The sequence below is a fragment of the Columba livia genome, chromosome 2 (assembly GCF_036013475.1).
Source record: "Columba livia isolate bColLiv1 breed racing homer chromosome 2, bColLiv1.pat.W.v2, whole genome shotgun sequence".
NCBI lineage: Eukaryota > Metazoa > Chordata > Aves > Columbiformes > Columbidae > Columba > Columba livia.
The window spans coordinates 103,855,273-103,871,116 of record NC_088603.1 but is presented as its reverse complement, the minus strand read 5'-3'; the positions used below and the strand labels follow the sequence as shown (position 1 = coordinate 103,871,116).

At 34.4% G+C, this 15,844-nt stretch overlaps 1 long non-coding RNA gene across 1 annotated transcript in view; it reads left to right on the top strand.

The window, feature by feature from the left end:
* The window catches only part of LOC135578589 (uncharacterized), a 38,711-nt gene extending 23,468 nt beyond the window's left edge, over positions 1–15,243 (top strand). The window contains exon 3 of the long non-coding RNA XR_010470411.1: positions 1,046–15,243. This is a non-coding gene — a long non-coding RNA (uncharacterized LOC135578589). The remainder of the gene's footprint in view (positions 1–1,045) is intronic.
* The last annotated feature ends 601 nt before the right edge of the window (positions 15,244–15,844 follow it).

Below are 15,844 nucleotides of genomic sequence, written 5' to 3'. Positions count from 1 at the left end.
CATTCCTCCAGGATCAAGCTGGCAAGTCACCATCATATTAGGAAATACCCATCAAAACTGCATTTTCTAAGCACTCCCAAACATTCTAAATATCTAGGTCAGACCAGCTGGTCCAGTTATACGAATACTATCATTTTTAACTATAACAGTATCAATTGTAAAACTCAGTAAAATCTCAAAAATTAATTAAAAAAAAAAACTTAATGTGTTTTTAAACACTAAAAGTTAGAAAGATGTAACTTTCCTTATTTTCTCATAAAGGTTTTTGTGCAGGCAAGAATTAACAAATAAATAAGTGAGACTGATCAACATTGCAATGATCATTTTCCCTGCTAGAATTAAAATTCTGTTAAATCCATTTTAGATTTGATCTACAATGCCAATAAATGACAACAAGAATGTCAAATCTAACTCTATTAAGGTTAAAAAATATTAACTGACTTCTTCAGAAGAGGGGGAAAAATGCTATACTTCTAGTACACAATATAAATGTATTTAACCTCAGCTGCTGCTCTTGGAGTAATAAATTATGAGAAAAATATTATGAATAATTTTGTTAAAGAGTAGTCACTTTCCTGTTTAGTTATAAAGAAGGATTTAATTTTTTTTTTTCAGATTTTCAACTCTAATTTTCAATATGTCCTTTCAGTGGATTTCAGTTTAGAACTGATAATTGAATTTGTCTCAAAGTATTAGTCACTGACATTGCCAAAGTGATAAGAAAATTAGTACTCTTTCTCAACACTATATTTGTCCCATTGTTAATAGTCTTGCTGATATAAATGCTGCTCACTCCATCTATGTGACATTATATTAAAAAGCCTGAAGCTCTATTTGCACTGTTGGTAACAGTGGGATAGACAAATTATGACTGAATAATAGGTATTAAAATTAGTACAACAGATAAAGCCCCAGATTTTAAATTAAGGGCATCTTGCTATAAATATAATCCTATTGTAAAAAAATTCATACATCTCCTTTTCCATTCTGGATGCATTTATGTTTCTTTGAACATTTTCTGATATAAACGTTTCTTTCTTCACAGATGCAACCATAATTGTTTTTTGAGAATCAACCAAACTAGAGGCAAGTATTTCAAATGCTGTTGTTATGAACAAGCAGTCGAGTAGTTAAGAAATGGCTACTTCCTGTATACTAAGCCAAAAAAATAAATACAGTATATGTTTAAATTGTTCATTCAGCAGATTATTTACTCTTCACACCAGATCCCACAGAGAGTGGACTAGCAGTCTCTGTGCAGGCTAAGTTGTTCACACAGAACATTCTCCAGAGTACAGAAACCAGTTTTGCAGGACAGATAATTAGTTCACTTTTCCTTTAATAGGTCTGCATCTCACTCAGCCCTTCTGAGAAGGACTTGCACTTTCTTCTTAAGTCAAAAGATTCAGGCTTTGTTTCTGCGTTTTTCATTCCAGCTTGAATATTATAAATCCAGCAGTTAATGAAACAGTTGTGATAATGCCCATTTTACAGCCCAGCTTTTAGGAAGTCATTAATTACCAGAGCAATTAAGTTTGACCTTTATGCTTTCACATGTCCTTTTTTAATGTGGAAAGAATATACATATGTACACACATACATACATATATGTAAAAATAAATGATCTAATAAATGTTTTGGTCAGTGTCTTATATCCCCAGGAGATTTCAGATGATTGTCAAGGTGCAATAAATACTGGAGAAAGAAAACACGGAAATTACTGCAGCCTGATGGACTTACTAGTCTGATGAACGTTTTATGCCTCAGTCTTTTTATGTCACCACAGTTTATACTACTGCAGTGACCAGAATGATCTCTACCATCGTTGAATCTCCGACTGTGCTGTTATCTGCTCATAAAAGATTTGAACTTTCATTTTTTCTCACTAAAAGCAGTATCCTTTAGCAAAATAGCATTCCTTGCACTTAATTTGTTTCCATCTCAACATACTCTATCCTTCAAATGTCATCTTTGCTTATCTGCAATAGAAAACAAGAATTTCTCCAGCAACTAGAAAATATTGGAACTTAGCTTTACTTTGAGACTTCTGTTTAAAAAAAAAAAAAAAAAAAATGTATATATATATATATGTATATATATATATATAAAGGCTATTTCTGGGCATATTAATGCATTTTTTAATTGCTGTACTTGAGGAAATATGCCTCTATCAACAAATGCGTAATAGTTCCTAACCAAACATTAATAGAATTTAATCTTTACAATATGACAATGTTGTTAAAATAGATAATGCAGTTGTTTGGATTTTTTATAAGAACCTTTTTCCTTGATTTGTATAATAATAAAATCTAAATGTAGCATTTGGCCTGGCAGTCTAGTGATGCCTTATATCCAGTACATTTGTGTCACATGTGTTACAGAAAGATCGTACAGGGTACAACGAGACAAAATTATCAGCAATTTATTGTGTTATAATTTCATCATGCCAGTAACAATTTGACCTGAATTATACTTGAATGTTTGCCTGACTTAAACATTTAGCTTAGCGAAATAGGACTATATTCTGTTGAATATACAGCTTAAGATAGTTAAATATATGGCTATGAACAACACAAAGTAGTACTTTAAACTTTGCTCCGTAGTAGTCATAAAATTTTAGTCATATCTTCCAGAGCCACAGTGTGTCATTATTACATTTGTTATTAACAGACGTTTTCAGCTTGTTTGTTTTGGGGATAATGACTTTCAAGGTTATGAATTCATCCTGTTGCATGTGAATCATTCTTGCAATTCCTAATAACATTCTTGAGAGCTAGTCCTACAAATTTTTATTGAATTAATAATAAAGTAAGGGCAACATAAACGGAAAAAACATTGAAGGCAATGAAAACTTCTGGAATAAAGGAGTAAAATTTGGATTTTGGTACCCAGTGGCCAATTAGTTAATTTAATAGTCTCTCAGTTTATGCACACATAAAATACTCATCATTTTCATCAGCATTTCATCCAGGATCCAAGACCACAGGATTGTTAAAAATATAATTAAAATATTTTTAGAATGATTCATGGAGGATATCCCCAAAAGGTCACTGGCAGAGTTTATTTGTTATTTATGCTCTAGACAGTTCTTACTTTCTCATCTCTGGAAGTACTTTACCTAATAATTCTACCTTTTTCTCTCCAAAACATGAAGAGAAATCAAGTGACCTTTTAGCTACTGTAAATGTCATTATGAGCTGTGGTGTGAACAAGAAGGAAGTGAATGTTTATCAATTCAATCCTATAAATGTTTAGCAGACATTAAATGCAAATAAAACAGGGCTTGAACTTCCTGAGCTCTTCACAATGACCTAACTTTTACTCCTGCCAAATAGACACATACATGACCTGCCTAGAGTAATTAGCAGACACAGCAAATCTCTTGTCTTACAAATGACCTCCATTTCTATGAAACATTTTTATTACATGTATATTAACAAGAAAAATGTTTCTATACATAATGAGCACAATAACACTACAGTAGAACTATTCCAGTTTTAGGTGGGTGCTTTGTGTTTTGTCATCACTAAGTAGGGGACAGGTGATAAATAAAAATATTACATGATTCATTATCTCAGGAGAAAAAAAAAATCAAAAACAAAGAAAGAAAGAAAAAAAAAAAAAAAAGGAATTTCTTACCCTGCCTAATTATCTGCCTATTCTATGGAAAACAACTGCACTTTGGCAAAAAATGATTGCCTCTCCGCTGTGCCTGAAATCTTTTTGAATGATATGGAATTTGTGAAATTATGCCAATCACTAACAAAATAAGCATTTGACTGACATTAAAATAAGTTTGGGCAAGTGGGAGGGGAGATGAGAATTCTCCTCAACATGTTCAGACTGGCATATATAATTTCCTCCCATGAATTGCCTGTGACAATGATTTTCATTCCATCAGGATCATTACATATCTTTTTCATTTAATTGTTGTTAAATGCTAATTGGTCTACAAGAAAATCTATTATCATATTTCATTTGTCAAGGACAGCAATGAAATTTATGTATTAACACTATCAAATCCAAAAAGAGGAAGCTATTAATGTTTTATCTTAATTAAAACATAATTTCCGTGCTTTAGAACGCAGTATGCTCCTTCTTATATCAGTGGTATTACAGACTGTATAGTGTCTTGTTTCCCATTTGCTCACACAATCTGAGATGAAGATTGACTATGAAAGGTACAGGATGCCATAGGCTTTATGTGATTATAAATCTAATTGATGTCAAAATGGTTAAAGTGTTGGATAATGACTTTGGAATATTAATGAATGTCTAATTAGAAAGATTAATAGTATATAAACTAGATTTTAATTTTGGTTCTAGAGTTGATACAGAGAACTATCGTGAAAGCACACAGAGACATGCTCAATTATTGTAATTCTCCTAATTATAAAATCAATTTCATGGAAAAAAAAAAAAAAAAAAAGAAAGTGCTGTTTGTGTAGAGTAGATAAGTCCTCTGGGTTAAACGTTTTCCCAAATACAAAAGAGATGTGACTGAACTTAGTAAAAATGAAGTGGAGAGAGGAGAAAATAAATAGGAAGGCTAGATTTGACTGGTTACTTCATAGGTTTTGATCTTACTAAAATAATATGGTATTGACAGAAATCCCTGGCTATACTATTTTCAATATTATTTGTTGCCAGTACTCCAGATACATATATATATATATATATATATATATATATAAAAATATAAAAAATCAGATAATCCTTCCGGAATACTCCTTTCTCCATTTCTTTCTGGATTGGAGTTAACTCAGCTCTGTAAGTGTTTCCTGCAATTGATTAGCTGAAAGAAAGAAAGAACTGCATCCCTTAGCTTTGCTGGAACTAACTTTCAGAACGACACAGAATGAATGAACAAAGTAAGAGTAGGGCAAAAAGCAATGCTGGAATCAGAAGATGGTGTCATTTTCTGGGAGTGGAAGATGGCACTCCAGGGCTTATGGGACTTTAGAGAAGTCTGGGTGGGGAAAAACATAAAAATAAAATTAAGAAGAGGGGATATGAGCTGTATATGGAATTCAGTCCTTTCTAATATTGCTCTTTCATTATTTTGTTATATTCTTTAAGGTCTTTCTCAACTCTGTTTCTTCATTTCTGTTTTGGATATTCAGGTCCTTCTCTAAAAATCACTTCTGCACGGACAGAGGTCTGTGCTTACATGGAACAAGGCAGCTCCACTGAAGTAGGAACCATTACAAGATTTTATTGTAAATGCTCTAATTCACCAAATTTTCTTAAAGTGTCTGTGAAGCACTGAAAACTGTTATTCTATGGACAGCCAATACCTTTAAGTACAAACTTGAATACTAGAATCATAGAATCATAGAATCATAGTTTGGATTGGAAGGGACCTTTAAATGTCATGTAGTCCAACACCCATGCAATGAGCAGGGACATCTTAAATTAGATCCAGTTGCTCAGAGCCCCGTCCAGCCTGGCCTCAAATGTTTCCAGGAATAAGGCATCTACCACCTCTCTGGGCAACCTGTGCCAGTGTTTCAGCACCTTCATGGGAAAAAATTTCTTCCTCATGCCTAGTCTGAATCTCCTCTCTTTTAGTTTAAAACCATTACCCCTTGTCCTGTTGTAATGAGTCCTGCTACAAAGTCTTTCCACATCTTTCTTATAAGGCCCTTTTAAATACTGAAGTTCTATTGACTTTTCTATTAGAATAATATTTTATTACCATTATTTTATGTGTGAATGGTATCTCATTTAACAGTGTTCTCAGTAAAAAAACATAAATAAGATAAGAGGGCTACATTAAGGAAGGCTTCTTAAAAGAAGGTTACATTTTAAGACCAGGTTCTTCCTTAAAAATCAGGGAAACAGCCATAAATGTAAACTGCACTACAGAAATACAGAGCAAGCCCTCTGTCCAGTTTTATCGCATAGAAGAATATTGCCTTAAAATTATAGAAATTCTGCTACTTTAGTAGGTTTGGGAAAAACAAATGCTGCTGAGAGGTTTCTTGGCAAGGAGAAAAAAAAAACGGTCACACAGAAGAAAAAAGTTGGCAAAGGATACTTAGAGAAACATATTGAAGCACAACATAAAAACCTTATGATTGTGGAATAATAGGAATAGAGACTGCGGAAAAACTTTAGGATGTTTGTATGTGCAGACGTCAATTCTGGTATAGTAATGACAGGATTATGTGAAGTGACAGCTTCACTGGAATTGGTGGGAGAAAGCCAGCTTAACAAAGATAGTTTGGATACCTAGGAAGTAAATGACTGAAAAGTTCAAAGGTATCAGATCAAGAAGGAACCAAAGTTGTGAATCTGAACCCAGCTTACACCAACTCAGCACTGGTGGTAGGACTGACCCTCCTGCTGCTGCCCTTCCCAGACAGCTCAGATAGGTGAGACTGGGCAGGTCTCAGGCAGAGGTCAGTAGCCTGCTTCAGGCTGAGAAACAGAGAGGTGATATACCATTCCAGCAATGAAGCGGGTGATGCAAGTCAGCTATACTCTCCCTTCATTCTCCCAGAGAAGAGAAATATGTTGTCTTGACAAGCCCACAGGGTATGTACTAATGACTGGCAAAAGGACACAGATGGGTATGTGATGGTGTTGAGATAGAGCAGAGGTGTTAGGGCCACTTGTTACTCACCTTGAGGACCTTTGTTAACCTTGATTTTCTCTGTTCCTTAAAGGAGGTGTCAATGAAAGTCTTAATTTTGCTACTTAGACACAAACTTGTTTCATCCTTACCGTTAAATTTCCCTTTCCTTTCTAAGAATTCTTGAGCGAGCCTTGAAAATAAAACAAGCAAAAACTCCACCAAAACAAGTGTTCTAGAGACAGCACAAAACTGAATGTCAATGAATAGCAAAGGTTATAGATAATTAAATTAGAAACTAAAAATGTAAAGCTAAAATAGAAAGTAAAATGATTTAGTAAATTAATAGGAAAGAATTAAAAAGGATCGACGGGAAAAAGAAAAGAGCTTTAGAGACTGGTTTGAGGCTTCTAAGAGAGACTGGAGATGCAAGAATGTTGGAGATGTCATGGCAGAAAAGCAGTCTATGAACAAGCTGTAAAGATCCTAAATGAAGCCTTTATATTAGGTTAAAAAAAAAAAAAAGGGATGAGGAACATGCTAGAGAGAGGAGAAAAAGAGAGAAGATGCCAATAAAGTATGTATCCAATAATCAAAGAGAAATTAATAAAAGAGAAAAAAAAATGAGGATTAAAAAAAAAAAAAAAAGGCATAGAAGAAATGCTTGGTTTGGGATTTTCTTTAGCTTGTGCCTGCTATTCCAGTTCAACAGAAAGCCTCAGATATAGAGAAGAAATCATAAAAAAAGGATTTAGTCAAAAGCATACTCTGACCTGAAGAGCAAAGAAGTGAAACTGAAAGTGTAAATGTATGAAGTTGGAAATAAAACAAGGCTAAAAAATTATTCCTGTTAGATGCACTACACACTTGAAAAAAAACATGTAGCTGTTTAGGCAGTTATGATAGGAATGGGAAAAAAATCACTGGTCAGATATATTGCATAGATTAGAGAAGATGATACAGAACTTTTCAAAATTAAAAGGTCCTCCTTTTCAAACCTATATTACCAAAGTGAGAGTGTTATCTTTAGGAAAGAATCTAAAACTAGTAACTCCACCAGACTACAAGAAGATAAGCAGATCCAGTTTAAAAGCACATGTTTTAAAAAACAGCATTTATACAGGCTGTGAGAATACCTTGCTCATGATGTCAAATTATGGCTCAGTCTTCTTGAAAGGAAGGGACATGAATGAATGTTGTTAACAGGTTACATTCACATTCAGTTGCTGTCACATCTAAGACACCTTTAAGTAAATGACATAATGAATGAGGTTGGGAAAACACCAAACATAAAACATACCATCATTGCAAGTAAATTGACGATTTATGCATACGAAAAAAGAGAAGTCCTTGGAATTCACAGCAATTAATAAGTATAATGGTTTTGGAAACTCTTTCTGCACAGATATTATCCATGTAATTCTGTTCCTTTTTGGTGGCTCATGAGATTTTAGTCCTAAAAGTACTCAGTATATCTGTATATCTCAAATTAGTTCTTGCTCCCAAAAAGTTACTTTATCACTTTAATTCCAGCTCTGAAAAAAAGAAGTACTTTTGAAGTCTGTACTAACAGAACCCTGTTATGGGTGTATAAGCAGCATGACATGGGGCATTATAGAACAATGGAGGTGGCATCCATCACTTTGGAGTCTGAGGTTACGATTCAGAAAACCCAATGTACAATAATAGTATCAGCAAGATTGGAGCATTTTCTTCACTGAAAATATTGCAGTCAATTCTCTGACCACATGAAGTTACTCAGCAGATCAAATTGCTTATTTTCAGGGTTTAATTCTAAAGTAACTCCTTTCTATGGCAATTATTTTCCCTATCACAACTCACAATTACTGTGAAAACATTCTTCTGAAATTGGTTTCTGTGCTGCAAAGTAAGTGAAATAGTAAACTGTTCAATTATTTTGAATAACAATGAACACTTTTTGTGGAAATCTTGCCACCATTTTTACAAACATTCAAATTTGTAATTTTTGCAAATTAACTTAATGAATTTGAAATTAGGCTGTTCCATGTGCAATGTGAAGATGTGATCTGGTTGTTTTCCTTGCTAAGCAGCAAGTTATAAATTTCAATGTCATTTATTTTACCCATTACAATGAAAGTCAGCTGGAGTATAGATAGAAAATCTGTCATGTGCATTTTCAAAATGGCCAGTCTTCCATGAAGAATTAGATTTTCTTCTGAGAAATAAAGGTTATTAATATACAGCCAGGGCTGCTTATTAGTCAAGGAGTCATGAAAGTTTTAGTTTCTCATTAGAAAGAGAGTCTAGTCCAGAAATACCTGTACCTTGCCTGCACTTTCTCCTTCACTAACAGAAATGAGACCTTTTCATAGTTAAAACAGCAGTTAGAACCCACAGCAAATTATACATTTATCCTGGCTCACTGAACAATGATTTCTGAGGTCTCATGTAGTGTTATCTATTGCTCTGAAACTACCCATTCCTCAAGCATGATTTCTGAGCCTGTATTTCTCTAACAGTTTGTATCATCACTCCAGTTATAGAAACACACACGTATGTATACTAAAAAAATATTGAGGTGTTTCTATAGAAAATCTGTATCTGCAAAAGATACCAACATTAAATATTTGCAATGAAATTCTAAGTCATGCATGCCTTTCAACTGATTCTTTGTAAAGAATGAAGAAAGATGATGGAAAAATGCTTAAAATATGAACCACATACTCCTTTTCTAAGGTAATTACTTGTAGAAAGATACCTGGATACTTGTAAAGCACAAATTTTCACTCTGTGCTTATCTTAGGTAAGTAACAAAGCCTTGCAGGTTCCTTGGGTCATGTTCCCCTAGAATGGCAGAGATGGAAAAGTTTGTAGTGTTTCTCTCATAGTTGTTCCTTTTCCTGGAAAAAACATAGCTGGTGTTATTCACACCAGCCCTTTTTGTGGATTTCAGGGCTGATCTGATTGCTCTCCTTTCAACACCAGTATAAAGTGGACATGAAGCTCTTCAAAAGCAACTTCTGTTTTCTTATCTTGGTCTCAGAGCAGCATTAGATGTTCAAAAATTACAAGAATCATGCATTTCAAGAAGATCTGTCCTTTCTCCTATCAATTTACAGTCAATATACAAATAGCTTGAATTAGTTGTTAGTGTTTTATTCTTAATCTACTAGTTGTTAGTAAGACAGAATTTCACACTAGGGAAACTGAACCTGTATTATTAGATGTTATGAAATTTTAAAATTTCAAATATTTTTCTGTCTGTGTGGACAGTAGCCTATTTTATGTTTTTCTGCAAAATATTCACTACTGCAACATATATGCCAGCTTCCATGTTTCTGACTGGTTGCTACCTGCTTTGTTACAAAAAACTTGTTCTTTTGTTTTTTTGTTTTTTTGGTTGGTTGGTTGCTTGTTTTTTTGGTTTTTTTTTGTTTGTTTGTTTGTTTTGTACAAATATGTCCCAATATCCAGGAGCCAAAGTTTAAGTCTGTGTGTTATCTACTTCCTAATTAATCTTCAATACACTGGTCTTGAACCACTGCCACAGCTCTGGTAGTTCTTAAAGCTGAAGGGAAAAGTTTTTTTCCAAGATCAGCTAAAATCTTGTGATATTACAGTCTCCTGTCATTGAAGACTTTTCATTGAAGACAAAAATTTCTGAACAGTCCCTGCACATCTGATTGTCCAGCATGCTTCTTCAGATATGGTGAACACATTCATCACATTCTGTCTGAAAAATCATTAAATAGAATCTTGACTTTTACTTGCAGATCATGTAATTTCTTGTAAAAGAATGTAACCTCCAATGTAATTTATTTTTGATATTTCAAGGAAAAAATATTCAAAATATGACAACTGAAGCTTATTCTTTTTGGTTCTTTGCTTGTAACTATACTGTAGCTTCTTTTCCATAAATTTGACTTTCTTCTATATAGAGTTGTTTGACTGACAGCTACCTACCTGATGGGCCTGCAAGAAATCATGGCTTTCCTCATCTGTATCTAACGTCACAGTTCTGTTGGACTCTTGGAAAAGTATTGCAGTCACTTGGGTGCACACAGCAGCTCCCTCTTCCTTCCAATGGCTTATATCTGCATGTCTGAGTAGATGTCCCTTGTGATCCTAATGGAGATTAGGTGATTAGGCATCCTAGAGAGTGCAGAAATTAATTCCTTCTTCACTATAAGATTTGTCCCTATTAAAAGTTGCTGGCATTTTATTATTCACACCTGAATTGTCTTCTGAGGCACCACATTGCAAACTTTAATTACTATTGTTTTTCTTTTTCCCTCGCACTGAGAATATTGTGGTTTTGTATGGCAATTAAATATTGTCTTATTACTTAGCAGTGAGTGGTACTGCTGTGTTTGAATTGCTATACAAAATAAGTGATCACTTCTCTTGTTCACATCTTTCTTACTGACAGCCTGAACACATCCAGTTACAATTATGACAATTGAATGAATGCCAGCTTACTTTCCTAGGACATATACCTTGAGAGTCATCACAAACATACTACAAATATCTTCCTTTTCACTGGAAATTTCTGCATCCTCCATCACTGTATGTACTGAGTCTTTTAGTAGATCTTCCTGACATATTTTCAACATAGGGAAATAAGTACTCCAGCTTCTTAGACTTTTCCCTCTGCATTATAATTTGGTCTGTCGTTGTCCTGTGGTTTGAATTCCTTCAATTTTATGATATTTCATAACATTATATAATTTCCATTTCACAAATAATTTTGCTATTTGTGCTGAATAATTGATGGCTAAATCAGCTGCCTTCTTTAAGTTGGATACATGATATATGCATGAAGTCTCTGTTGTTCAATTAAAAATTTAATTTAAAATGTATTTTTAATTACAGGATATTTTTTTCACTATCCACAAAGTAATGGAGTTCCCATATCTATAGTAAAAACATTTTTCTATTTCTCAGTATCAGACAAAAATATTTTCCTATCATTTCATTTTTATAAGGGTAAAGTATTTGTCTTACAATTTTATTAGCTGTGCCCATGTTTCAGCCACAATCGCTGAAGGTGTACTCATACACATGTCGATTCTTATGTGTGCGTTTTGAGTTGCCCAGTCCCCATCTTATGATTTCGTAACATGCACATGCCCAACACTGTTCTACATACATGTACCAGGTGATCTTCAGCCAATTCTCAGCTTTTATCAGTTAAAAAAAATAAATACATTCCTTTTCTTATCTTTAATGACATGTGAGCTCAATAAGCACTAATACATACCTATTTTTCACTTTTTTGTCTGTAAGTCCAGGTCCAGCATCCTGATTTGTCTCTAAACGTCTCCAATTCCCTTTTCCCAATACTTTTAATCACTGCATTGCTTGCTTATTAATCAAGTTCTCTTGCTCCCTAGACTGGTCACTTCCACGGTATTTCATGCATTTCTTTCTGGAAAATGAGAAAAGGTGAGGTGTTCATGAAAACCTGCAATCTTTATTAAGAAAGCCATTTAGCCAAATGTTAAAATCAGATTTAACATGGCATTCCCCATAGCTTTATTCTCTGGATCATTATTAGATAATTCTGTCTGTAATTTATGTTCCTTCATCCAATTCTTTCCATGTTATTAAAATTAATATTAAAGTAGGATGGATTTGTCAGCAATGGCAAAGCAGAAGGATGAGGTGTAAGAGAAAAGAACTGTCTGAGGTGTGTCTGAGGAATCTGGGGTACCTCAATGAGCATTTAGAGTTTCAGGAAGAAGTGGGATTCAAAATCTGTGGGAAGATATGTATGTTGGAATCAGGGGCATTTCCCTCCCCTAAACATTCCTCCCTCCTACTGCTCTGATCTCTAAGGAAGACTCTTACTGTCCTCTTCCTAGGTCCTTTTCTTCCTTCACCTAAACTTCAGTGTTCCCTGATCCTCACCTTCCCATGGCATTTGTCTGCCTTTCTGCATGTGTCATCATTTTTTCTAACTAAGGCTGTTTTTTCCAATTATTCTTTTGCAAATGCTAGACTTTAAGACATGCTAAAGTATTATGTGTAATAATAGGGATTTCTGTGTAAATATATTTTGAGGATGTTGTACCAGAGCTTTGAGAGAAGCAAATGATGACCAAAACACACACAATAAAATGTGAGGTCTCTCCTCATTACCAATTGGACAATAACCTTTTCTCTCCTTGGAAGTAGTAGTGTGGAGCCTGAATGGAAACCTAAACTGTACTCATCTTTGCTGTATAACAAATCACATGTAATGAGAAACATGCAATAGAGAGTGCAAGTAGGAAGATCATTTGTTGGGCAGATTATGTTAGTGGTAGTTCAATTGTAACTGTATTTCTATTTTTGCCACTAGTGTATGAATAAAGACGTATGATCTCAGGGTGTGCATCTGATTTCATTAGCTCAGAACAACAGTACAGACCAAATCTCTGTAAGAGAATGACATTTATATTTCAGTGGGAAAAGATGCAGAAGTAGTTCCCAGGTTGTTGTCCTTGCTACTGCTGTGATGCAAAAAGGTCTGCACTCTCCTTAGATAGGAGCCACATTCCTCCACCAAATTTGCTTCAAGAAATATTCCTAGAGCCCGCATGTAAGAGTGCTGAGAAGCACTACCAGAAGCACTGGCAAGAATGGCAGCTATGTTACAATAGCAATAATTTTTAATTGGAAAAATGCTTCCAAAAACTGAAACCAAAACAGAAAAAAAAAAAAAAAAAGAAAAAAAAAGTGGAGAAATGCAAAGACACTGACACAGATAACATCCTTTTTAAGTCTTGACATGGAAATCCACCTGCTCCAGGTCAGAGGCAGATAGCCTTGCTCTCAAACTGCAGATAAATAGTGAAACTGTGGGGAAGTCAGACCTCTATCTCTTTCTTGCCCACCCCAAAAACTGTGTTATGTTCTGCAAAGTTTGATTTCTAACTGTAGCTTGAAATTGTTTTAATCATATGGGACAATTTTCTGCATCAAGATATCTGGTATGCCCCACCTCCCTCTTTCATCAAAGTAGCACTCATTCACAACTACGTGCCATTCATTGTCTGTCTAAAGGCATTGCAGAGTATGAAGAATGCAAAATGAGTCAATGACAATCAAGAGAAGAATGGGCACAGTCCTCAGGCTTGCAAATGGGAGGACTGTAGAGACTCAAACCTTTTGTTTCAAAAGTAACTAGTATTTCTCTGTATACTTTCTGAACGCTTTTTTTGCCAAATGGCTATAAGAAATGCTGTGTTTGGTGGTAAAGGCAACACCACCTACCATTCTGGTTTGCCTTGTTTGTCTTAGAATTCAGATACAAGTGGAGAAAAGAAGGCCTTTCATGTAATGCTTCCTTCTCTTTTACATGTGGTCTGCTCACTGCATCACCTGTGGGAAGGGACCTAGGACACTGACGATTCCTTCGGTACCCCCTTGATGTCTGTTATAATTGTGGGTTTTGGTCTTTTGCTACAAATCTTACATATGTTTGAAGATATTAGAGTGGGCTTTGGCTCAAGGAATGTAGAATAAGGTCCTGTGAGGTCCAAGGGAACTTGCCTATAGGTTTACCTGCCAGTGCAGAGGGTTTGATTTGCTAAGCCATGGTGTGCATTTCTATATTTATTGCTGCTCTAATAGGAAATACCATATTTTATAGCATTCACCTTCTTCAGACAGATAGGGAATTATGCTTCCTGTGTTACAATACTATGTATACACCATAGAATAGTTGGACTCTGTGTGCTGTGAATTCACCACTTGCGTTAGAAGAAAAGAGTTATCATAGCAAAACAGATTCTCTTTCCAAAACTGTTGCTAAGACACTGGTTTCACCTAGGAGAATTAATTGAAATGCCTCTGTGTTTGTAAAATGATCTAGATTAATTCTTTTTCCACAAATAAACATCTGCTTGCCAGTTGATTAGGTAGAGGTCCAAATACTGCCTGCTCAAAGAACAACCCGTTTTGAATTAGACTAATTATTATCATTGACATAAATGAAAACTAGGTCAGATCACAGATAAAATTAATAATAAAAATCCCAGAAAACTTTATTTGCTGTAAAGATTATAACTATAATTTCCCTTCCTAACATATTTTGCTATTCACTATTGAACTCCTGTTTATTAGATTGCTGATTTTCATAGAAAATTTTATTTTCTACCAGAAAGCATTTTTAAGTGCAAAATATTCACAAACAGACATTTAGACCATTTTTCCTATTCTGAAACATTTGTATCAGAGTCAAAGCTTCTGACAGTGATTGGAAATGTTGGTCACCTCAGTAGAGTTGCCAGTTTAAGACAGTATACCAGCTTGTTCATTAAAGATCAGCTGTATGAATTCTGATGATCCAAATGCAGTAAGGTGTTTCAGATCGGTGATGAAGTGACTTAAGTAATAAAAATTTTTAGACATTTTTAACAATTTTGATACAGACTAATGAATTTGAAATCAGGTTTCAGCTTTCCAGCAGTCTAGCCTTTTTAATACATTCTCTGTCTGTCTGTCTACTGGCATATTTATTGGAGACAATATTTATAGAAACACTGGCAAAAGTTAAGGATAGCTTTCTCTATGTCCCTACTATAAATACATTAAATTTTAGGCTGTATAACAGTAACAGAAAAAATCGTGCTTCAAAACAAATATACCAAATTATATGCCACTACTGAATAGACAGAGATTCCTGATAGAAAATTAAAGTTTCCTGGGTTAGATTAGCTTTGATCTGTGTTATGTATAAAATAAATAAAATATTTTAAAATAAACATACTTTAAAGCACTGACTTGTTTATCTGTTTTTTTGTTTTTTTCTTTCTAATATATACATGCAAGTGGGGTAACTAATTCTTTTATGTACCCATCTGGAACCAAAGCCCTTAGTGATTCAAGAACAAAGCAAATTTGGTGCACTATTGATTTTCTACCTTAGCAGTAGGAAAACAATTGCACTATGCAAAGATCTGTTTCTCTGGATCTCTGCCATTTGTCTTCTTAACATTTATGTAACGTAGCATTTGTGTACAAAAAGAAACTCACACAAGGTAAAAAGAAAAAAAAAATACTCTTTCATAAGCATCTTAAGCAAGTCTTCCTCTTGCAAAATAACTTTTGAAAAGTATTTAATACACTTTCTATTATTAAATATCTGGACTTCTTCATAGCCCATAAATGCGCCATGAATTGCATCTGCTCTTACTTTGCTCCCAGACCACATGCTGATCAGTCTACCTGCAGTGGTACAGGTCCAGGGTTGGCTACTGTGTGCTGAATTTCCTTTCCTAGACAACCTTGAATACAGAG